Raw genomic sequence first — 25,873 nt, forward strand, 5'->3', positions numbered from 1 at the left:
GTGTGTGTGTGTTTATTCTGTGTGTGTGTGTGTGTGTGTGTGTGTGTTTATTCTGTGTGTGTGTGTTTACATTTGTGGGCATGTGACTACACGAAGGCCTGTATTCTTGACATTGAGTCTTCATTATTTTCCTAAGGTTATCAGTTTATAGAATTCTTTCTCTCAGCTAAACTTTAATTGACTTCTTATTACTATTGCAAAAAATAGTTAATTACATTTTAATTAGAGAAAGGTATAGCCTCATGGTAAAAATAATTTAAACTTTGTTGTAACCAGTTGATGAGGCTGAAAAGATGGGGAAGGTCTCGTATAACACTTGGGAAGAGGACATGAATGTGCATGACCTGGAATGGATTCTAGGGCAATGGAGATAAGTGTCAGGTATACCAGGGACAATCTCATATACATGTGGTATGCCCTCGGTTTGAGGGATCTTCGTGACTATAGTCCCATTTCCCAGACAGGATTGCCTGCTTGGAATGTCTACCAATTCCTGCCAGCCTCCTCCCAAGGGCTATCTCTGAACTTGCAACCTCTATCAGTTAGAATAGCAGAGGAGAGTGGAAATCTGTGTGATGCAGACACGTTATGGAAAACCATTACTGAGGAGAACTTACGTGCCTGTTGGTATACACCAGTCAGCCATTGCGATCAAACTATCAGAACCTGCTACATTGTTACAAGTGTTGACACAACGTTTAGTTATCTTAGAAAATCTCCTTGACACTGCAATATAAAAGATTGTCTGCAGAACCTGCATCATTCTTTATGCCCCAAGGACTGATGAACAATAAATGGAGCACACATGAGCACAAAATAAAAGTTGATCTCAAACACTCAAATCATAGTCTCCTACAAAATCAAGGAGAGGGCTAACACCTTTCCTCTACCATCAATGACCAAATTACCATGAGGCATATGTTAGATTGCTGACTAAGCAAGTTCCTAAAAAAAGTGATGCACACATACGTAGATCAAAACAGTATAGTGCACAATATTTGCATGAGACAAAGCCAATTTTGTTTAATATATCCATGCCATCTTTGTGCTGTCTTTTCCTACACATTTGTGTGAACATAACACTGAGAGCTGAGGTGGAGATAGGCTGCTCAATGTATTGCTTCATTGGCTTTATGACTTTGGTCTGACTATATTGAAGATAAATGGGCCATGAGGGCTGCATTCTTTGGAAGTAACCTTCAAATCTGCAGGGGCATCCTTCTCAGCCAAGCCTGCTGGAGACAATGAGGCATATGGCACAGGGAGCTCGATGAGAGGCTTCTGACCATTGAGGTATCCTGGGAGAAGGTCCCACGGCCATTGTCACACAACTTTTCCAGTAAGATGGTGGCGGAATAGGACTTTTGAGCCAAGGGCTCATCTGTTCCATCTGCTTTACTTTTCATTTCCTTTCATTTTTATGCTCTCTTTTCTCATTTCTGTTTTTTTTTCTTTTACTTATATCTGATGTTGAAGAGCTCGGTTATGGCAATGGCATCGGCAGCAGACTCATAGCAGCGTCAGAGGCAGGTTTGGTTTCCTGGTGGCTTCTGCATTGACGAGGCAGCCTGAGTGCCGACTCATGGCTGCTGCGGCAGAGGTGAGTTTGGGTTTGAAGCAGTATCTGCATCCCGCGCAGATTCATGGAGACAGTAGCAGAGGTGAATTTGGGCCCAGTACGAGACCCAGCGGCATCGGTAGCGGCTGCATCAGTGAGGTGGGTCCAAAGTGGACTCATGAAGGTGGCGGAATTTGGTTTTTGCCATTGCAGTACCTGGCCGCGTCAGTGGTGTCGGTGTTGGCAAAGTCCAGCGAGGACTTAGTGTTGGGGGCTTTGGTGGATACAAGATGGCACTGAAGAGTGGTGCGGCATGGCAAAAGGGCTCACACTTGGCCACCAGGTCCATGACTTAATAAGAATGATTGTAGAGTTGAACACTTTTTCTTTATTTCTTCTTTCTTCTGCCTTTATATTCTATGTTTTGGTTTATTTTTCCATGTTTTAAGATGGTGCTGGAGAATGGCGATGGGATACAATGCTTTTCACTGTATTTTGTAACAAAATACATGCGACAATAAATAAGTCAAATTAAGTTCTCTATCTGGGTCTGTAATGACACCTTCCTGTCTTCCAGAGAAAAAGAGTATCTTGGAGAGATTTCAAGGCGCCTGGTTGCCCCTCTTGCCTAGCCACTGCTGTATGGGATCAATGGCTAGAGTGATGGAATGCAAGTCAGCACATTGCATTCCAACCTCTCCTTGGAGGAAAACATGTGCTTACATGCCTGAGATATGGCAAAATTCATGACCTACGGACCTGGACTCCTCCATACTCGATGCAGTACTATGTAGAACCCCTGGAACTGGTACAATTTTTTACCCTAACCTCTGCTGAAATTTCTGTACTCTTCTTGTGACAATGACTAGCAGCCCATCATGATTGTACTGCTCAAGGTGTTGGAGGGCACACTTTATAAACACCTATGCAGATATATAGAGTCATATAATCAGAACTACAGAGCATGGAAATGGACCCTTTGGTTCAACTCGTCCATGCTGACTATGTTTCCCAAACAACCTAGTCCATCTGCCTGCATTTGGACCATATCCGTCTAAACCTTTCCTATTTCTGAACCTGTCCAAATGTCTTTTAAATGTTATAACTGAACCTGCATCTACTACTTCTTCTGGCAGTTCATTCCACATACAAACCATCCTCTACATGAAAAAGTTGTCCCTTAGTTCCCTTTTAAATCTTTCTCAGCTCACTTTAAAATGATGTCCTCTATTTTTGAAGTCCCCTACCCTATGGAAGAGACCTTTGCTATTCACCCTATTTATGCCCCTCATGATTTTATAAAACTCTATAAGGTCACTCGTCAATCTCCTACACTCCAGTGAATAAAGTACCAGCCAATTCAACCACTCCCTATAACTCAAATCCTCCAGTCCAGGTAACATCCTGGTAAATCCTTTTTGCATTCTCCAGTTTAATAATATCCTTCCTATAGCAGAGGGACCAGAACTGTACATAATACTTCAAAAAAGGCCTCATCAATATCCTGTACAACCACAACATGATGTACCAACTCCTTTATTCAATGGTCTGAGCAATGAAGGCAAGTGTGCCAAATGCCTTCTTTACCAGCTTCAATCTGTGACATAACTTTCAATGGACTGAGTACCTGAACTCCTGTGTCATGCTGTTTTACAACACTCCCCAGGGACGTACCATTAACTATGTAAGTCCTGCTCTTGTTCGTCTTACCAAAATGCAACACCTCACATTTATCTAAATTAAACGCCAAAGTAAGTACCTGGCAGAGCGCATGTGTTTTTAATGGATAAAATGTTTATACTGTTGAGACCAGAAGCCATTACTTTAATTTTTGTCCTCAGTTCAGTTCAGGAGAATCAGGAGTTCAGCTCAGAAGGGAGAACAGTTTTCTCCTAGTAGGACAATTACATTTTTATGCAGGGGAACCAGTCACTCTAGCTGAAATGTTAATTCGTGAAGCTTTCAGGCTGTGACAGTGATATATAAGTTTTCAAGTTGTTAGAAAGGAAAGTGCTTAGGCCATCAGAATTGTGAAAGATTCATGCCAGCAGACCTGGAAAGAAGTCGTAAAACTGTGTCAAGAGGAAAAGAAACTGAGATGCATCAGTTAAGTAATAATTTAAGGAGTTGCAATTTGAGTGATATTTCTCTGGCATTGAGAATCTGTAAAAGGTTTGAAACAGTTCAAATTCAAAATGGGCATCAATTTGAACTCCCCTACCCTAAGGAAGAGACCTTTGTTATTCACCTTATCTATGCCCCTCATGATTTTATAAATCTTTGCTATTTGTATTAAGATCTTTGAAACTGTTAAAGATATATAGAGCTTTATTTTAGAATAATTAACATGTTCAGTTGATAAAGAACATCTGGAGCTTAATGTGAGTATGTTTCAATGAAGCAGTACCACATTAGCCAACCAGAAAAGAAAAATAAATATATGGTCTATTCAGCCAAGCTTCATTCTGGGATCTGACTTGTCTGCTATAACCATCAGCTGGAGTCAAGATATCAATGAGAGCTTGACCTCCACTAGCCCTCCAAGTGTTCAGGACCTGAAAAGGTTTCCTTTAGCTTTGGGACATGTCTGTGCTGTGTTCTGATTCTAATGATGGCTTGTCACTCCAGACTTGACATCACTATGGATTGTCCTTGCTGTTCTCAAGCAATCTGGGGACTTCTTCTTCAGGAGCCGTTGAGGACCTTGAGATCTAGCACTTCTATGTTAGTCTTTTCCATTCCCTTTTGATTATGGGTCTGTCTGTCCTGCAGGAGAAAACAGAAACTTAGTGTCTTATCAAATGCCAACTGACCACCTTGTCTGCACCAATTCCCAACACACATACCGGGCTATTGATATCATAGTTTATATTTCAATTGCACACTCAAGTTCAAACTGTCACATGCTTTGACCCAAGTGCCAAGCAGTCCTGAGGCAGTCACACATTCATTTACCTATAACCCTGCATTTATCATGCCTAATCAACCTAGCCTGCACATTCCTGGACATTAGAGGCTAACCATTGAGCCAACGTGCCGCCCCACGGCATGATGGGGCAGCACCGTGGAATAAACATTTCTGGCAACATCCTGTATCTGGGAAGCTTGATTCATTTGACTCTACTGTTGAATACTGGGTCTGGTATGTCGAAAGAATGTGATTTTATTTTCCTGAAAAATGAGATTGAGGCAGATGAAAAGCAACGAGTAATCCTTCTGATTGCATGTGGACCTGCAGCATTTTTGGTTATAATGAGTTTAACATTCCCAGAGGCACCAGACTCTAAAACTTTCCAAGAGTTGACAGACTTGGTTAAGGACTATTATGACTCCAAATCTCCTCTAATCCTGGGATGCTGTCAGTTTTATTTGGCTGTTAGAGAACTGGGACATTATGTTTCAGAATTTTTGACAAGGTTGTGATGACTGGCAGAGACATGTGATTTTGGGATATCCCTGAATGAGATGCTGAGAGACGGTTTGGTATGTGGGATTAAAGGCATTACTAGCTGAAGCCCAGCTAGACTTCAAAATGCACTGTAGTTGGCCTTGTCATTAGAAAATGCAGCAAGTGGAGCATGGGAACTATAGGGCATCACAATGGAAGTGGACACCCTCACCTGTCCGATTGGGGAACACCACTAGAATGTAGGCAATCGCAGAGCCTCATGCAGGGCATGCCCTGAGCAGTGGGACCCTAGGTCAACACACAGCAGAACACTACAACAAAGGCAAGCCTCAGCCAAGTGGCTAAACAGTTCTTCAGGATCTAAGCCAGCAAGCCATTGAAGTTGCCATTGTCCGGTACGCTGACTTGAGAGAGCAAAGAGGTCCTACAAAGCCTAACTTGTGTAGGAAATCTTGGAGGCCGGTACCCATGAGAGTGCACACCCTGGAAAGTTCCCCTACATGTGGGTTGGGGCAATTAAATTGCTTAGTGACATGCAAATCAGAGCCAAATAAAATTGATGTTTGGTTGAATGGTCTCCCAGTTCCCATGGCGGTCGATACTGGTGCAGCTATATCTGTGGTTGCAGAATCTGTCTTTAACAAGATTTGCTTGCGACTCCAACCTTTAAGCTTGTGCAAGACTCCAGCCAGTCTGATAACATGCACTGGGGCACTACTGCAGATTAAGGGTACAACTTTGGTCCTGGACTTCTATGAGAAGCAGTTGGTGCAGTTACCACTTGGGCCCAAGCCTTTTAGGGCAGAATTGGTTGGGAAAGATTCATCTTAATTGGCTCAACATTTTTCACTTGGAAAATGGCTGCCTCGGTGAAGTTCTAGTGAAATACCCAGGAGTGTTTCAGGAAGACCTTGGGAGTACCAAACAGCCAATACACTTTACACATGTTGACTGGGAAGGAATTCCACGATTTTGCAAGGCCCACCCAGTGCCATTTGCTTTGTGGGCAAAAGTACAAGCAGAAATCAGGAGGCTGGAGTGCAAAGGAGTCATGAAGTTTTCAGAATGAGCAGCACCAGTTGTACTGATGGTGAAGCCTGATGGCTCAGTTTGCCTTTGTGGGGATTTCAAGTAAGTGGTAAACTGTTTCTTGCAGCTGGATCAATACATAATCCCTTGCATACATGACTTGCATGCAAAGTTAGCGGGGGCACTGTCCTTTATGAAGCTCGAAATGAGCCATGCCTACCTGCAATTGAGATTGGATGAGAAGTCCCAGAAATATGCCACAATTAATACCCATAAGGGTTTATATCAATAGACAAGACTGCAATTTGGGGTATAATCAGCCTGTGCCTTTTCCAGTGGACCATGGAGAACATTTTACAAGGGCTACCTGAGGTTGCCATTTATCTGGATGATGTACTAATAACAGGGAAGACCAATAAAGAGCACTTGGAGAACTTGGACATAGCGCTTAAACATTTCTCTCAGGCGGGCATACGCTTTAGAGGGGAAAATGTATGTTGCAGGCACCCCAAGTGACCAAGTTGGAAGAGAAAGTGAGGGCAATCAAAGCAGACCCAGCTCCCACATCTTTGCTGGAACTTAGGTCTTTCCTTGGGTTAGTGAATTACTATAGAAAATTCATATGTAATCTGGCCACTATCTTGGCATCCTTACACCTGCTGTTGAAAAAGGGTCAGCCTTGAAAATGGTTGCGAAGCCAAAAAACAGTCTTTAGGGAAGTGAAAATACAGCTTTCGCCATCCGAGGTGTTGGCTCACTACAATCTGAAGCAAGATGTAATGCTGACATACGATGCCTCCCTGTATGGTATTGGGGTAGTGTTGACTCACTGGTGGTCCAACAGAAATAAAGAAGCAGCCTAATCATCAGTTGAGACCAAACTGTTCCGGTTCCTGTTCAATTGTAGGATCGCTCCACAAGCAAAAACAGGGAAAACTCTAGCTGAGGACTGACTTCTGAGCTGACTGGCCACAGCCAGTGTACTGTGCACTAGTAAATAAAGAGTGATTTGATGATGGGACACCGGCCTCTGTACAGTTATTTCAGTAGATCACACAGTTTGAAATCTTTTCTGCATTCTCTGCCTAGCATTGCTTAGAAAGAGCACCTCACACTGTTTCTGATGGCCTGGAGAAGAATTTGCAGGGAAGCATTGCTAAACTGTGGAGCCAGTCTATGTCTTTGCTCTGACATCTCGAATTATACTCATAAAGGGCGTGTGGCAGTGTAAGGGATGAGAATTCCCAGTATGGTAGATGATAATAAGGAGGAAGGGTTGGGGGCATAATGTTGTGGGAATGAGTTTGAATAAGGTTGAGGGTCATAAAATATAGTGAAAACAAATTGACAAAATTTAAAGCAAACAGAGTGTAGGAATAATGGACTTGATGCAGAGCCTTGCTGCTTATTCAAGAAGTTCTTCTATAGTCCATCCTGATCTGTTGAACCATCTCCAAAAGACAACATGTTTCAATAGAAGTCTTCCTCTGCCACACAGTTGCATGTATCTCACATGCCCGCCGCAATAGCTTACATGAGAAGTGAATGGGTGCTGGAGTGCTCAGTTCTAGTTCTGCCATTAGCAAAGGCCTGTTAATGATTGAATTCAATCCATTATGTTTGTTAAACACTTCTAACAAGATCCATATTTTATGAACTTATCACGCACACAAGCACTCAGGACATTAAGGAAGACAGGCAGGGAAGCAGATTGGTGATTAATGATGGGTTTTGCTAAATGCAGATGTGTTAAAAAATCAGTTCACATGTGTTATACCTTCTGGAATTCAGTGTTTAATAATAGTTTCTGGCTGAGCCCAGTCATTTTCCCCCTTGTAGGCAAAGTCTTTCCAACTAGTCAACTTGAAGACAGAGATGGAAGGTCTGAGATAGGCTGAGAATGCAGCCTGGAGTTCTATTCTCCCTCTGGAGGTCAAACAGCAACTGACTTAGAGTAAGCAATTGAACAAGCTCATAGTTCAGTCATTTGACAAAGAGAGATATTTCAAGTGCTGAGACCCATTGCAAAGGAATAATTCGAAGATCAGTAAGCTAACAGTGTAGGTTCACATCTCCCATTAGAGTTACTATTGTGAGGTGAAGAGTTAAATGTAAATGTGTTAGTGCATATTTTAACATAATGAGTTTTGATGTATTGCTTCGTCCAGAGCTGGCAGATGATTCATGTACAACCCTGTTTAGTCAACTTCAGCTAGAATGTCTGCACAATGCAGGGAGGAACAGTTCAGAAGCTTCTGGAAATTTAATCATGAGATCAATCTTGACCACTTTATGAGTCAAGAAAGGTTGTTCATTTATAAAAGAAACATAATTTAACTTAGAACATAGAACAGTACAGCACAGGAACAGGCCTTCAGACCACGATGTTGTGCCAAACATGACACCGAATTAAATCAATCCCTTCTGCCTGCCCTTGGTCCATATGCCTCCATTCCTTACGTATTCATATGCTTATCTGAAAGCCCCTTAAACGCCCTTATCATAACTGCCTCCATCACCACTCCTGACAGTGTTTTTCAGGCTCATATCACTCTCTGTGTAAAAAACTTGCCCTCACATCTCCTTTGAACTTTCCCTGTCTCACCTTAAATGCATCCCCCTTAATATTAGACATTTCAACTCTGGGAAAGAGATTATAACTATCAACGCTACATATGCATCTCATAATTTTATAGACTTCTATCAAGTCTCCCCTCAGCCTCTGCTGCTCCAGAGAAAACAACCCGAGTTTTTCTATCCTCTCTTAATATCTCATACCCTCTAATCCAGGCAGCATTCTGGTAAACCTGTTCTGCACCCACTCCAAAGCCTTTACATTTTTCCTGTAATATGGCAACTAGAGTTGAACATAAATACTCTAAGTGTTGGGGAGGATATGGAGGATAGTGAGATTTGTGTGGAACATACTAATATGCTAGGGCATTTTGAGGTCAAGAAAGAAGTGGTTTTGGGTCTCTTGAAAAGCATTAATGTGGCTATGTCCCCACGGCCCAATAGTATCTACCCCAGGCTATTGAGAGAGGTAAGAGAGGAGATTGCTGTAGGCTTGACCAAGATCTTTGTACCCTTGCTAGCTACTGGTGTGGTCCAGAGGGCTGGCAAGTAACTAATGTTATTCCTCTGTCCGAGAAGGAAAATAGGGATAATCCAGGAAACTATAGACTGGTGAGTCTCATATCAGTGGTTGGGAAGCCATTAGAGAGAATTCTTAGGGATATGATTTACGCGCATTTGGAAAAGTATGGCCTAATTAAGAACAGTCAGCACGGCTTTATGTGGGGCAGGTCATGACTTATTAACTTGATTAACTTTTTCAAGGAGGTGACAAATGTGATTGATGACAGTAGAGTAGTGAATGTTGTCTGCAGAGATTTTAGTAAGGCTTTCAACAAGGTCTCTCATGGTAGACTTATTCAGAAAATTAAAATGCTTGGGATCCAGAGTGACTTGGCCGCGTGGATTCAGAATTGGCTTGCCCATTGAAGGCAGAGAGTGAAGGAAGGGTGTTAGAACATAGAACATAGAACAGAACAGCACAGTACAGCCCCTTCGGCCCACGATGATGTGCCAAACTTATACCTTAAACCTAAGGTCTATCTAACCTCCACCCCTACCTTATACTATCATCCATATGCCTATCTAATAGCCGCTTAAATGCCCCTAATGAGGCCGACTCCACTACCCGCTCCGGCAATGCATTCTACGCCCCTACCACTCTCTGAGTAAAGAATCTACCTCTGACGTCTCCCCTATATCTGCCTCCACTCACTTTAAAACTATGCCCCCTCATAATAGCTACCTCCACCCTAGGAAAATGTCTCTGGCTGTCCACTCTATCTATACCTCTGATCATTTTGTACACCTCTATCAAGTCACCACTCATCCTTCGTTGTTCTAAAGAGAAAAGGCCCAGCTCTCTCAACCTTTCCTCGTAAGACCTTTCCTCCATTCCAGGCAACATCCTGGTAAATCTCCTTTGCATCTTTCCCAACGCTTCCACATCTTTCTTGTAATGAGACAACCAGAACTGGACACAATACTCCAGATGTGGCCAAACCAGGCTTTTGTATAGCTGGAGCATAACTTCATGACCCTTGAACTCAATCCCTCTATTAATGAAAGCTAACACACCATACGCATTCTTAACAACTCTATCCACCTGGGTGGCAGCTTTCAGGGAACTGTGGACATGAACCCCAAGATCCCTCTGCCTCTCCACACTGCCAAGAATCTTTCCGTTAACCCTGTATTCTGCTTTCAAATTTGTCCTTCCAAAATGAATCACCTCACACTTTTCAGGGTTAAACTCCATCTGCCACTTCTCAGCCCAGCTCTGCATCCTATCAATGTCCCTTTGTAACCTAGAACAGCCCTCCGCACTGTCCACAACTCGACCCACCTTTGTATGTCCGCAATCTTACTAATCCACCCTTCCACTCCTACATCCAAATCATTTACAAAAATCACAAATAGAAGAGGACCCAGAACTGATCCTTATGGTACACCACTCATGTTGAATATTTTCCGTCCACTACCACTCTTTGTCTTCTTGACAAAGGAGCACAGCAGGCCAGGCAGAAAAGTTGACGTTTCGGGTTAGACCCCTCTTCAGAAAATTTTCAAAATTGTATCTTTCCCCCAATGCCAATTTCACTGTTTATTACATTTCTGAAGAAGGGTCCCCTGACCCGAAACATCAGCTTTCCTGATCCTCTGATGCTGCTTGGCCTGCTGTGCTCCTCCAGCTCCACACTGTGTTATCTCTGACTCCAGCATCAGCAGTTCTTACTATCTCTAGCTGTTCCACCTGCTGTACCCGATGCCTCAATGAAGACTTCGGACTATGTAGGCCTTCGGTCTTGCTTTAGTCCACTGATGCAGTAGGACACATATTGGATTTATCATGTGAGTACTTGGTTTTCCTTACTTTATGGTGGTTTTGCGGGCCGGTTTTCACCTCAGGATGTGTCTGAAGCCTTGTGGTATCAGATGGGTCAGTGGTTTTCGGAGGTTGTCGGTTCTTAGGTCTGCTTGTCATGGTCAGTTGCCATTGGTTCCCTGCTTCAGAACAGGCCTGCGTCAGTAGATTTCAGAATTGCTGTCGGGATCCCCCTTCCGGAGATAGCTTTCGGAAATAGCAGCTGGAATTAGCTGTTGGGACTCTTCTTCTGGGGATTGCTGTTTGGAATGCCTCCTGAGGAATAGCTTTCAGGGAAAATAGCTTTTTGGGATCCCTCTTCTGGAGATAGCTGTGGGGATAGCTGTCAGGGAGATACCTCTCTCAGGTGAGATCAGGGCCTGCAATTATACTAATTGCGGGCCTCTTATCATTGCACCAAATCTGCGCTTGCCCTTGTGTTACTGGTGACATCAACTGGCTTTCAGGCTGAACCAATAGTCCCAGACAGAAATCATTCTGGCTCTGTTGTGTTTGTTGCAGCCTGAGTTCAGGATTTTATCCAGCATTTTAGATGTTAGAAACATCCAAGGTCTTGTCCACTATTTTAGATGATGGGGATATTTGCTCAATCCTACCGCTCCCTGAAAGTGGCCACGTACATAGATAGGGTGGTAAAGAAGGCATATGGCATGGTTTCCTTTATTGGTTAGGGAATCCTGTTTTTAAACATAAAAAGTAGCTGAGAACAATTTTTTGCTTTGCTGGGACTTCATGCCCTCAAACCACAATATATGCAAGCATGCACATATACACAGACAGATGTACGTAAAGACCAGCAACTGTTAGAGGAGCAGACATTTCAATATTGTATGAGGTATAATGCGGGACTCAATGGGAAAATTATCAGTTCTTTTTCTTTCACTCCTGAAACAGTTTCATAAGTAGAAGAGTATTATTCAGTCACTGAACAACAGATTTTCAAGTCGTTGGGAAAGGTGGGCATACTTGAGGCCAGCCAATCTATAGTATTTTTCTTTTCTATATTTCTCTACATGGTTGGAGTTGACAGATATTCTGAGAATTTGGTGAGGGTTGCAAAATAATAGTCTTATAAAATGGAAGAAAGTGAACATGATTACATTTGATTTGATGTAGAAAGAGTTTGAAATATCCAGGTCAAATCTTGGACAATTTAGCATTGTCAGGGAAAAATTCAACTTTGGTCATCAAAGGGTTGTTGAAGAAATTATGAACTTTAATCTTGCTCACCAAGGGAGGTTGAACTGATCTAAACAGAATGAATAAGAATACCGTACACAAGAAAATGAAGCAAATGAAGAATGGCAAATGCTGTATGGTATATTCAAAAAGTGCACTTTATAAAGTAAACTTACAGTCAGGAATACATTTTTCGACCTGACACCGTATTGCTATTGAATCAATGCAACATTTTCCTTTGCTCCAATCTTTTGAAAAATTTATAGAGAAAGTTTAATAAATTGGTGTCTTCTGTTATACTTACAGAGTTATAGAGTTACACAGTACGGAACAGACCCTTTGGTCCAACTCGTCCATGCCAACCAGATACCCTAAACTGATCTAATCCCATTTGTCGGCATTTGGCCCATATTTCTCTAAACCCTTCCTATTCGTGCACCCATCCTGATGCCTTTTAAATGTTGTAATTGTATCCACCTCTATCACTTCCTCTGGCAGCTCATTCCATACACTGACCATGTTGTGTGAAAAAAATTGCCCAGTAGGTCCCTTTTTAGAAAAAAGCTCCAGCCTATTCAGCCTCTCCCTATAGTTCAAACCCTCCTATCCTGTACAGCTACGACATGACATTCCAACTCCTATACTCAAAATGACTCCACATTAAGGAACTATGTACCTGCACCTCTTGGTCTCTTTGTTTGGCAATATTCCCCAGGGCCCTACCTTAACTGTTTATGTCCTGCCCTGATTTGCCTTGCCAAAATGCAACACCCACATTTATCTAAATCAAACTCCATCTCCTATTCCTCAGCCCATTTGCCTATCTGATCAAGGTCCCATTGTACTCTGAGATAACCTTCTTCACTGACCTCTACACCACCAATTTTTATGTCATCTGTAAACTTACTATCTATACATCCTATACTTACATCCAAATCATTTATATAAAGGACGAAGAGCAGTGGACCCAGCACCGATCATAGCAGCACACCACTGGTCACAGACCTCCAGTCCAAAAATCAACCCTCCAGCACCACTCTCTGTGTCCTACCTTCAAACCAATTTTATATCCAATTGGCTAGCTACCCCTGGTTTCCATGCCGGTTACAGTAAAAAATTAAAGCGTAACATTTGAACTACAATACCGAAAATTGTTATCTCGTAAAAAGTAATACTCAAGCCTTGCTTAAAAAAATGAACCCATGTGTGTCTGCCTTTTGTCCTTTGAGGACAAATAACAAATATGTTTTTGATAAGTTTGACATTAGTGTTTTTCCTTTTAGCCCAGGGCTACGTGGTATTTCTGACTGAGAAGTGCGGACAAAAGAAAACAGTTTCACATTAAAAAAAACATTGTAGGGGTTAATCATAACCATACAAAAATCACAAAGCTGCCAGTAAAGAAATAGACTGGTAATGCCAGGGGAGTAGCATAGTTTATTGCAAATGAACTACAGGGATTTATACAACCCTCTGCAAGTAGTAAAAGTATTTCAAGCATGCACTTCTTAATTAATTATTTACATGCTTAGGCAGACGTTAGGTTAAAAAAAATCAAATCCACTTAAATATTTAAATTGCAAAAGTAGTAATTCAAATGTTTCTGATTTGAACTAATCTCCACACAGTTATTTGATTTTTGATGAAGAAACCCAGTAGTAAGAAATGAGACAGAAATAGTGAACACCTTTCTCCATAATGCCATAAAGAATAAATCTCATTCAAAAGTAAGTGATCCAGCAATTATTATATTTATTTAAAGCAAACAGCATGTTGTGTGAGGCATGCTCAATTCATGTAATGGTAAAAGCAAACAAAATGGCTTCAATATTCCACGGATGGAGATTTGGGCAACTCTGTCTGGACTGTGCTTACTGGTGCCCTCAAAGATTGAGAATGGATGGACTGTCAGACTGTGTACAGTAGGAAAGAACAACTGATTAGCATGGAACTGCCAGATCTGAGAGGAAGGGGTCAGGTTCTATCTCAAATTAACTGTAACCATGACTTTTATGCCCAATTATAATGGAGGTAGAAGGAAATGTATTATGTTACTCAATCTTGAGAGTCCACCCCACTCTCCCAGCTTGAATTCTCGTAGTTATTTCCACTCTTAAATTTGAATAGGCCAGTTGTCTCTTCTTAGTCACAGTACTGAGCTCCAGCGCCAACGTTATGGACAAAAGATGCAGGAAATCCCAAAGCAGCAGTTCCCGATTCCACCTCAGCCACAATCAAGTGCAGCTTCAATTCACTGACAAGGCCTAATGCATACTGGCATCATAGATAGCATCAGGAATATTGCAGAAGATTTGGTCCCAATGAAACAAAGACTATAAACTAATGAATCTAACAGTTGAATTTAACAAATTTCAGCTATTATAATCAAATTAAGGAATCAGAAGATAGGCAAGACAAAAAGCTAACCCTAAGATATATCTACATGAATAATTTTACTTCTTAGAATTGTCTGTATCTTTCTATCAGCTGATGAGCCTTTTGAAGAGGTAACAAATAAAGTTAATGAGGCTATTACTGTTGATGTGTTGTGCATCATTTGAAAACACATTTGATGTAATTCCACACAAAAGATATGTCAGCAAAGTTAAAAGCACATGACATAGAAGGTACAGTAGCAACATCGATATAAAATTATCTGAGAGACAGGGAACTGAGAGCAGTGGTCTATGGGATGTTTGTCAGCCTAGAGGAAGGTTTACAGTGAAGTTACCAAGGCTTAGTGTCGGTGACTTCTTCTCCCTGATACATGTTAGTAACTATGTTATTGGTTTTCAGGATGCATTTTCAAAATTTGATGATGAGACAAAACGTGGAAGCATTGTGAATTGAAAGGATAACAGTGTAGAACTTCAAAAGGACATGGACAAGTTAATGGAATGGGCAGAGAGGTGGTAGATGAAGTTAAATACAAAGAAAGACTTACAGTAATGTGGTTGACTTTTAACTGCACTCTGAGCAAATAGGGATTGGCAATAAATGCTGGCCTTGCCCTCATGTGCGAATGAATAAAAAAACTTAAACTAAAGAACACAACTACTCTAAAGGGGGTAACAAGGTGTAGAGCTGGATGAACACAGCAGGCCAAGCAGCATCAGAGGAGCAGGAAAGCTGACGTTTTGGATCGAGACCCTTCTTCAGAAATGATGCTGCTTGGCCTGCTGTGTTCATCCAGCTCTACACCTTGTTATTTCAGATTCTCCAGCATCGGCAGTTCCTACTATCTCTACTTTAAAGGGGGTACAGGAGTAGAGGGAAATGGGTTTATATGTACATATATTCATTGAATGTGTCAGGACAATTTCATAATGTGGTTAATAAAGTATACAATATTAGGGCTCGTTCGGCCTCAGCTGGAGAGCAGCCATCCACTTCTGTGCACTACACTTCAGGATGGCATTGGAGAGAATGCTGAAAAGAGTCATGAAAATGGGACCAGGGATAAGGAAGTTCAATTACGAAGATACATTTTGAAAAGTTGCACCTGCTTTCCATGGACAAAATAATGTTGAGAAGAAATTTCACAGGGATATTTAAAATCATGAAATGTCTAGATAAAGCAGGCATAGAGAAACTTTTCCCTCTCATGAAAGAATCAGGAAGTAAAGGCACAGATTTTAAATACAGTAACTGAAAAAAAAAGGCAAAAATTGATATGAGGAAAATGTTTTCATGCATTGTGTGATTAGGATCTGGTATGCATTGCCTAATATGCTCACTCAAGGCATTCAATAGGGAATTAGGCTGTTACATGAAATGAAACAATGTGCAGTATCATGGTGAGAAGGCAGGAGAATGGCACTAAATTCGATGTTCATTTGGAAGATCGGTGCAAACATAATTGGCAAGTGGCCTCCTTCTGCATTGTAGCAATTCTGTGATTCTGAATCAGGAATCTGCTTACTTCTCTCTTATTGCTTTGAATATATACGTTCAACACACAGGTTAAAATTCAATAAGTATGAGTGATATTCATTTTAGTTATAGCAAGTGGTGTTCTCTGTATCCACTGAGTATCTTTGTAATCCCTCCTGTCAAATTAAGACAAAAGTCACTGAGTATAAAATGATTTTTGTTTTCATGCCCATGATCTTACAAATTATGGGCAGGATGCAGCTTTGAGTGTGAATAGAGAAGGCTGTGCTACCTCCTGGTGACAGGGTTAGGGAAAACCTCTCAAGGCTGGAGAGGAACTGGAATGGGAGGGGTGGGATCATTGTCATTGACTATGTGGTACTAACATGGATAGGACTGAAAAGTATGTTGTGCTAAAAGAATCTGAACAGTTAAGAGCTAAATTAGAAATCAGAATTTCCAAAATAACAATCTTGTGATTCGTAACTGAGCTATAGGCAACTGGCATAGGGCAAATAAAGTCAAGGAGTTAAATAAATGGTTCAAAGATTGGCAGGGTTGGAATGAGGTTCAGTTCATGGAGTACTGGCACCAGTTCTGGTGTAGAAGGGAACTTGTCCAATGTAATGTGTTTCACTTGAACTGTACTGGAACCAGAGGCCAGGCGAATCAAAAAACTAGGGCCATAGCGAACCCTTTAAACTAATTAGATGCGGAAGGGTTTTGGAGAAGGGAAATGTAGGCTTACAAAACAGAAGGATATGGCAGCAAAGCAGGGCAGCTATTTGCATAACAATGCCCAGATTGGGGCAGGAAGGACCAGTGTGTATAATCGTAGAAAAAAACTGGCAGAAAGTAGGGTCAAAGGCAGAGAAAATGGTAAGACAAAATTAATGGTTCTTTATTTAAATGGATACAGAATTCGATAGTGAATGCATTGGTTGTAATTTTCCATGGATCCTTAAAATCTTGCTCCCTCAGCCTTGAAAATACATAGCAACTCAGCCTGTATAGCCCTCTGTGTTAAAGAATTCCAGAGATTTGTTATTCTCTAAGAGAAGAAATTCCTCCTTATTTCTGTCCTAACTGAGTGAACCCCTACTCTTAAATTTTGTCCCTGATCATAGACTCTCCCAAAGTGAAAATAACTGCATCTACATTATCAAGCTCATGAAAAATGCTGTATATTTCAATAAAGTCGCCTCTCAATCTTTTAAACTCCAATGAGTTCAGACCCAAAATACTCAACCCCACCTCATAAGAAAATCACTTTGTTACCAAAGACAAACCTAGCGAACCTGCTCTGGACTGCCTCCAATGCCAGTACACCTTTCCTTAGACCAAAATTGCAGGACCAAAATTGTTCATAGTATTCTTCAGACCCTTTTTCTGAAGAAGGGTCTAAGCCCGAAACGTCAGCCTTCCTGCTCCTCTGATGCTGCTTGGCCTGCTGTGTTCATCCAGCTCTACACCTTGTTAGCTCATGGGTATGCACTTCTTGTTTGCAAAGGATAGGGCACTTGACATGAATATGTGTCATTTCTAGCAAGTCACATTAAAAATCTGAGTGATAACCTTAATTTGGTTGCTAGTGTAATTTTTAGCACATTGAGATTGTTTAGGCAGTATTGCCCGTCTTGGACTGGCACTAATATTGGATACTATGTTTTGACATTTGAAGCACAAGGTGATTAGCTATTTTCAGTACTCTGCCTATTGCAAATACCCAACTGACAAGCTATTTGATATAATTCGCCAATCATTGTCACACACAGCCTATATATCTGGCATCACAATGGCACAGAAATTCCAATACCACATGACTCATTTTTGTGGTAGGCAACATGTATTTTTAGTTTGATAGTTGCAACCTATTAGTGGAGATTGGCACTTGCATTCGTACTTCATGGCAGAAGCATGAAATGGTTAGCTTTACCCATTGTTTAAATTTTTGAGACATTTACTGATGCAGGGCCCGGGAAAGGAATCATGAGTCCTGGTGCTTCTTCTGTGCTCCTTACACCTTTATACCCCAACCTCGAAACCCTCTCACATGTTCTGGATGCCTATATTGCGAACCATAGTCACAATGGGGTGGAACAGTGTTGTACAGTTTAAGCAAAATTTGTTATCTATTCATAAAGCTCAGCTGTCAGTATGATATACATAACAAAATGATTTTGTCAGATAATTACATGGTATTTTCCCAGATGACCACTGTTGGCACTTTGTGGTATTTGCCAACTCTACCAATATGTAGTAGTGGGTAAGAGTTATTTGAGGCAGCTCACTACCACCAATTCTCATTTGTCTTTGCTTTACTTTGGGTCCATCTAGTGATTAGTAGGGGAGGATACATTATCATAGAGTATGTATTGAAGAGACACTATTCTTAGGTAACAAGAAGGTTCATTTCATGACGACTATAATCACAATTACATTTCGTCAGGCCTGATTACTAAGGCCTTAGGGACCTGATACTGATCCATCTGCTCCCTTTGTAAAACTCGAGTAGAACTCTTTTTTTTCCACCCACAGATTTTGTTTGCATTACTAGAATGGATGGGGCCAAGAGTCGCATGAACATCAATCTTATCAGAGCTCTTACTTTATGGACCAAATTATGCAAGAGCCCTGCTTCTTTGAATCTGGCACTATGCAATATCCAGGCAGCAACATCTGAATTATTTGACTCTCAATAATTCCATGTATGAACAAGAATAGTTAGAGCTAACAGTGATTAATTCTTTGGGTACATAACTCCTGGATTCACTTTCAATTTTAATAATGGCAAAACATTGAAGTAAATTAACACCATCCGGCAATAATGTGTTATTTCTAAGGATACAACAGAAACATTACATTTTGCATTGAGTAATAAATATTTTCTCATTTTAAATTCAAACTAATCACACGTACAAATGCCTAGCACGGAGCTCATAATAGATAGCAAGTTACTGCAGATTCTGAAAATCTGAAATGTAAACCAAAAATATTAGAATTACTCAGCTGGTCAGGCAGCCTCCGTTGTGAGAGAAACAGAGACAATGCTTCATATTCACAATCTGCACTAGTTCTGACAAAGAGTCACTGGCCCTTGTTTCTTTCTGCATGGGTGCTGCAAAATTTGCTGAGCATTTCCAAAACTTCACTTGGTTTCCATTAGTGTGGAGGTGCCAGTGTTGGACTGGGGTAGTCAAAGTCAGAAGTCACACAACACCAGGTTATAGTCCAACAGGTTTATTTGGAATCACACAAGCTTTCAGAGTGCAGCACCTTCGTCAGCTGCAGGGAGGAAGCAGTACACATATACACAGAGTTTGCAGGCAGAGAGATCAAGGCTGCAGAGATCAAAAGATTATACAACTGGTGTGAATGGAGTGTCAGATGATAAGTCTCTGCAGGTGACCAAGAGTGTTGGATGGTGTGTAAAGTGTAAAGTGTTTATAAAGACAACGTCAGTAATGTGCTGTCATGAAAATCAAGCAGAGCCATAGGAATATACAAAAGGTGACATCTCAGGTCAGATACTGAATTGTAGGTGTGAGGCTTTGTTCAGAATCTGTCTCAGAGTTTTAACCTGCAATCAGGCTGGCTTTATTCCAAAAGCTAGAATCTATAAGATGCCTCATTGACTGACTGATTGTTGCACAATGTCCCTTCATCGTCAGACAGGAATGTTCCCTCCCAGTCAGGGAACACTGCAGCGGTCAAGGCTATTCAGCCTCCGATCTTCGGGTAAGCGTCCTCCAAGGCGCACTCCGAAGTACACAACAATGCAGAACCGCCGAGCAGAGATTGATTGCCAAGTTTCATGCCCATGAAGACAGCCTCAACCATGATCTTGGATTCATGTCGAGCTACAGGTAATCCCACCACACTGTTCTGTACCTGTAAAAACTTCCTTACTTTCCTGTTTTGACAGTATCACCTTGATAAATTGTTATGATCTCTCTACCTTAATTAGTTTGCACAGTTTTGAATTACTTATTACACTGTCTCACACACATACACATTGTCTGACACACACACTCGCTCACACACACACGCTCTTTCATATACACACACACACTCTCTGTCTCACACACAAACACAGTCACACATACACAGTCTCCAACATTGTTGGTCACCTCTAGACATTTATCAACTGACACGCCACTCACACCATTGTATGATCTTTTGATCTCTGTGCCCTTAATCTCTCTGCCTATAAACTCTGTCTCTGTGCCCTACTCTCTCACTGCACCTGATGAAGGGGCTGCACTCTGAAAGCTTGTGCGATTCCAAATAAACTTGTTGGACTATAACCAGATGTTGTGTGACTTCTGGTTTCCATTAGTGTATTGGAGTATGCTTTCTGCTAGCCCTCCTTCTTGTGAGTCTCTTATTTCTCTTCAGCAAGAGACCCAGAAATGGATGACTGAGACCTGTTTTGGCAAAATATTAAACATGGGTTTCAACAAAAAAAGTCAAGATCAGAACAAACCATACATAGTCTGCTCAGCAAAAAAATGTCCATGCAAAAGCAATAAGTTGATAATTTAAAACATGAATCATTAATAAAAAAAATTAAATATGACGAAGCAAGACTGTTAGCTAATTAAACCTGTTTTGTCTTTTCATTTAAGAAGCAGAATTAGAGAGAGACAAACTAGACCCCAAGACCTAGTCACTGGGAAAGGAGCCAAGCTAAGGAGTCGGGTTTCATGTGGAAGTTGGGACAGAATAGTTTGCTTTTCAGGCTGGGTATTGGCGATCTTCTGGAAGATTTGTGGATAGACTTTTGGGGAGGGAGGTGGAGGGGGAGGGTGCATGTCCTTACGTTGAACAGCCTCGGTGTGCATGGGTAAATGTGTACATGCCTATTCATTCCCAGTCCCATATTATCTTTCACATTACTTATTCACTTACTCAATCTTTCTCTCTCACATACACTCCTTCCTCACTCTTTCACATGCTCACTCAGTTACTTATTGTCTCTCACACATCACTCATTCTCAAGCCAAGATATTTTGTTTTGGAGTTCAAGGCTTATGGTAAGCATCTTAGATGGCATCGCAACTGCTAACACCAGAGCGAGGTATCTCACAAGATTTAGTGCTACTCACCTCATTATCTATGCAAATGAGATGTTGTTCCAGTGACTCAGTGAATCACGTGTGACGAGCAAGAAGGAAGTTCGCAACCCTGTTAAGACATTCTGAATAAAAGGTCTGGTTCTTTCTTTAAAGGTAAGCTGGACACCACTTCACTCGCTAGCCATGAAAGAACTGAAGCTGGCATCTGGATATAGTGATGCTACCTTGCAACTGCTGCTGGCTGGAGACATTGAGAGAAGGGACATCCATCTAGCCTGGGACCAATTAGAAGAATAAGTTGGCACCAATGAATTCACAAATTGAATCATGAGCGGTATCAGATAAAAATGAATGCACTGATGTGCTCCACAGTGGTAAGTGGTGCCATCTTCTCTTTACCACATGCACTGGGCATCACTCAGTCCAACTTCGTAGCCTACAAGCCTACATGGACGATGTACATTCAAAAGCTCGTTCATGCTCTCAAACTACTAGCCTTCCTGCCCACTGCATTTCCTACTCACTGGGGATGGTTCTCCACCTGGCAGTTTTATGCAGGGCCACAAAATGCTCTTGCTTCTATTTTTATCACACTCAATCCTTCTCCTTATCATACAATGCAGAAGAGGCCCTTTGACCTATCGAGTCTGTCCTGCCAAAAATATACTACTACACATATTAGTCCGATTTTCTCACATTAGGCTGATCACCTTGAATTATATGACATTTCAAGTGCTCATCTAAATACTTTTTAAAGAATGCGGGTTTCCTGCTTCAACTATCCTCTCAGGCAGTGCATTCCAGACCCCCACTACCCTGTGGGTGAAAAAGGCTTTCTCTTCAAATCCCCTCTGAACCTACCTTTCATATTGAAATTATGTCCCCTTGTTGTTGACCCTTCGATAAAGGGAGACACCTGCTTTATATTCACCCAGTCCAAGCCCCTCATAATCTTATCCACCTCTATATGGTCCTCCATGAGCCTTTTCTATTCCAAACAAAGTACCCCGAGTATATCCAGCCTCTCTTCATAGCTGAAATGCTCCATCCTAGGCAACATCCTGGTGAATCTCCTCTACAACCCCTGGTCATATCAATCCTATACAGCACATGGTGCTTCAGCTGTGGCCTAGCCGACGTTGTGTACAGCTCCAACATGACTTCCCTCCTCCTTTAATCTATGCAACAACTTGTAAGGCTAACATACCAAATGCCTTTTTAACTACCTTATTAGTCTGTCCTACTACCTTTGTTGATCTGCGAACAAGCATCCCAAGATCACTTTGTTCCTCTGAGTGTCCTGGTATCTTGTCATTCATTATCTTGTCCCTTCTTTCAAAGTGTATTACATCACATTTTTCAGGGTTAAATCCCATCTGCCACTGCTCTGCCCATTTAATGAATATGTTTATATTCTCCTGGAACCTAACACCATCCTCCTCAACCATCTGTCAACCACCTGAACAATCTCTGTGTCACCAGCAAGCGTACTTACTCCATTGCAGGATAACCATGCAGAGAGGCCCAAGGCTAGCAGAGAATTCCAGACATCAATTTTCTCACCTGCTTTGAGGAAAGTGCTATACAGCTGCCCAGGAAACATCAAGACTGTTCCAATGGAGTGGAGGGTGGGGTGGGGGTTTTGGTGGTGGTGGAGGAGGTGGTGATGGTAGGAATAAGCCTGTAACCCAACGGGCAACTTTGTGACTGCTCTTCTCAGGTGTGACTAAACACAGACAAATTGGTCTGCAGAAACTATTCTGCATCTTCTCAACTAATTCCTCTCTGCAGGTACCATCAGCACTCAATATAAAGCAAGTGGCTACAGCTTAAGTCCCTCTGCACCAGAACCACCTCTAAGAAGGAATTCTTTAAATCCACTGAGGATGCACCAGCAAGGTATTCACATGTACCCTCCTGTAACACAGAGACTGCCACCTCAGTAAATATTCAGTCCAAATAGATATGGAGGTACAATCTGGAGATCATGTCATTGACTTGTGTCCCCAGCTGATGAAGGAAGAAATGTCCCAGATTTCTGATACTCAGAGGACTGCCAGAGCCCAGGTACCTGGTCAGCGTCAGACAGAAGATATGCCCCTGTTCTCGGCCATCAGTGGCATGGTCAACCTGCAGAGAGAGGCACAGGGGCATCAGGTGAGTGTTCCAGAGGCACTCAGTGGGGTGGAGCAAAATAGAGAGAAGTCCTTTGATATTCTCATGACTATGGTGGCTCCGGCACACAAGTACTTGACCTCTCCATGATAGGGTCTAAGGAGAGGAATCTGAGCTGGAATGTACAATTTGAGGACCCACACTCACTACTCATGAGATCAATGATGGAGTCTGTCATGTTTTTTAGACTCCAGGAGTGAGAAGTCTGTCCGATGTCTGAGGTTGTCATTGTACAACATTTAAGGTTGTGAAGTGAACTGAAGCACACAGCAATTTATCATAATAGTGCAGGTGAATGGTGAAAACAGATCCAAACTTTGTAGCCCCTAATCGTGGAAGTGTTCTCTGTAACAATGCTCAGGTATTGTAAGGGTATGGTGAAGATTAAGCAGAATTATAGGGATACTGATGGTGTACATTTCACATTTTCCCACATCGTAGTCCATTAATAAATTAGTCCATAATCTTTACCCATTCATTTCACCTATCTATCAGCCTTACTCTTTACAACTTACTTTCCAAACTCTCTTTGTGTCATCAGCAAATTTAGCAATCATATCTCTAACCCATTCACCCAAATTATTTATACAGATTCTCACATATTGAGAAATAGCACTGATCCATGTGGCACACCACTTGTTATGTATTTCCATACAGAAAATAACTAATTTCTGCCTACTTTCTGCTTTCTGTTTGTCAGCCAAGCTTTTATCAGTGATATTTATGGGCTATGAGAAACCGGAATATAGAATTATTTAGACATTTCTCAGTTGAAGAGGTTTTGTTGCTGATTTCTTGTGACAAAAGTTGATGATCAAAGGGAATTGTGGTTTACCTACTGTTTAAAAATGTTCATTAATTTTGGGAGAAAGAGTCCAATAAAGATAAAAGGGTAGATAAGAGATGGCTTCAATGACCCTTAATTACTGGACAAACAGCCTTGAAGAAAACCTTGGATCTATTGTTGCCTATTAATTGTCTTTGGGGAAATGTTGCTGTGTGTTTCACAGACCGAAGTGTGAACAATTGATGGAGAGACTTGCAGCAGAAAGCACCTCTCTCTGTCTCGTTCAATAAGAGGTAAACTTTAAAGCTAAAACAGCTAAAAGCTTTCTCTTTCAGTCAAGTTGGTTGAAAATTTGATAAAATTTCAAATATCAAGACTTCTAGTTGGTTCCCATCTGAATGAGAAATTGATTTGACGATCTTCCATCTTTCTGTGACTGTAAGAAATTTGATCTTGTCAACAGCAAATTGAAGGACAGCAAGTAGTCAACTCATTCTATCTTTTGTTCTTGTACCCTTAACCCACAAGCAATTTAGCAATCATATTGCTCCTTTCTTTTCACCTTTTTTTCAAACCCATGATATTTCTGCAGAGAAAAGTATATGTTTGGGATTAATTTGATATGGTATATTTCTGAATAGTATTTTAGTTGTTAATCATACTTGCTAATTATTTAAAGAATACACATTGCTGATAATAAATTAGTTATTTTTGACTTCAATGAAGAAGGCTGGTGAACAATTCTTTTACCCTAGACTGTAGGACAAAGAAAGACAAACTGACCATTTTCTTGGTTCAGCTCATGGAATAGTGGGCCAGTACACACACACACACCCCACCCCCATCACAAGACTTGTTGTAACACCATGAGCATTTATTTTTTGGAACAACATTTGACATTACGCCTTATCATAGGTCTGTGGAAATCTAAGCACAACAAATCTACCAGTTCCCTTTCATTCACAGCTTACTCAAAGAACTCCAAACAATTGGTCAAGTATGATTTTTCTCTCACTAAACTGTGTTGCCTCTGCCTTATTACCTCAATTTTCTTCTCAGAATCCCTTTGTAATGTCTTTAATAATAATTTCTAACAACTTCCCTATGACAGATGAAAACAAAAGATGTTGGAGATAACAGTGTGTCAGGTAGCATCCATGGAGAGAGAGAGACAGAGAGAGAGAGAGAGAGAGAGACCAAGCTAATATTTGAGGCCAGATGACTTTTCATCCAGTACAAATTACAGCATCTGCAGCAATTTGCTCCCTATGACAGATGTTACAGTAACTCACCTTTAGCTCCCTGTTTTTTCTGTCTTTGTCTCTTTTTGAATGTAGAAGTTATATTTACTATTTCCCAATCTAAGCTGCCCTCTTCGATTTCAGGGAATTTTAGAAAGTTAAAGCCAACTGTTCAACTATCTCACTGGCCACTACTTTTAAGACCATAGAATGAAGTCCACTTAGGACTTGTCAGGTTTGAGCTTCAACATATTGCTCACTGAGTGATTATAACTTTTTTGAGTTCCTCCTTCCCTTCCATATCCTGATTTCTATTTATTTATATAATTATTTCATGTATACTAAAGACTGATTCAAAATATTCATCCAGTTCATCTACCTTTTTTTTATTTTGCTTATTTTCCATTATTAATATGCTAGATTTGCTTTCTATTGGACCAAACTCTATTAGCTCTTTCCTCTTTTAATTATCTATAAAAATTCTTACTTTGTGGTTTTTGCCTTCTATCTATCTTTCTTTTCTTCCCTATTGTTTCCTTCCTTAGTCTTTTAGTCATCCTTTTTCGTTTATATTCTGTCCAAAC

The sequence above is a fragment of the Rhincodon typus genome, chromosome 2, assembly GCF_021869965.1.
Source record: "Rhincodon typus isolate 14 chromosome 2, sRhiTyp1.1, whole genome shotgun sequence".
NCBI classification, from domain to species: Eukaryota; Metazoa; Chordata; class Chondrichthyes; order Orectolobiformes; family Rhincodontidae; genus Rhincodon; species Rhincodon typus.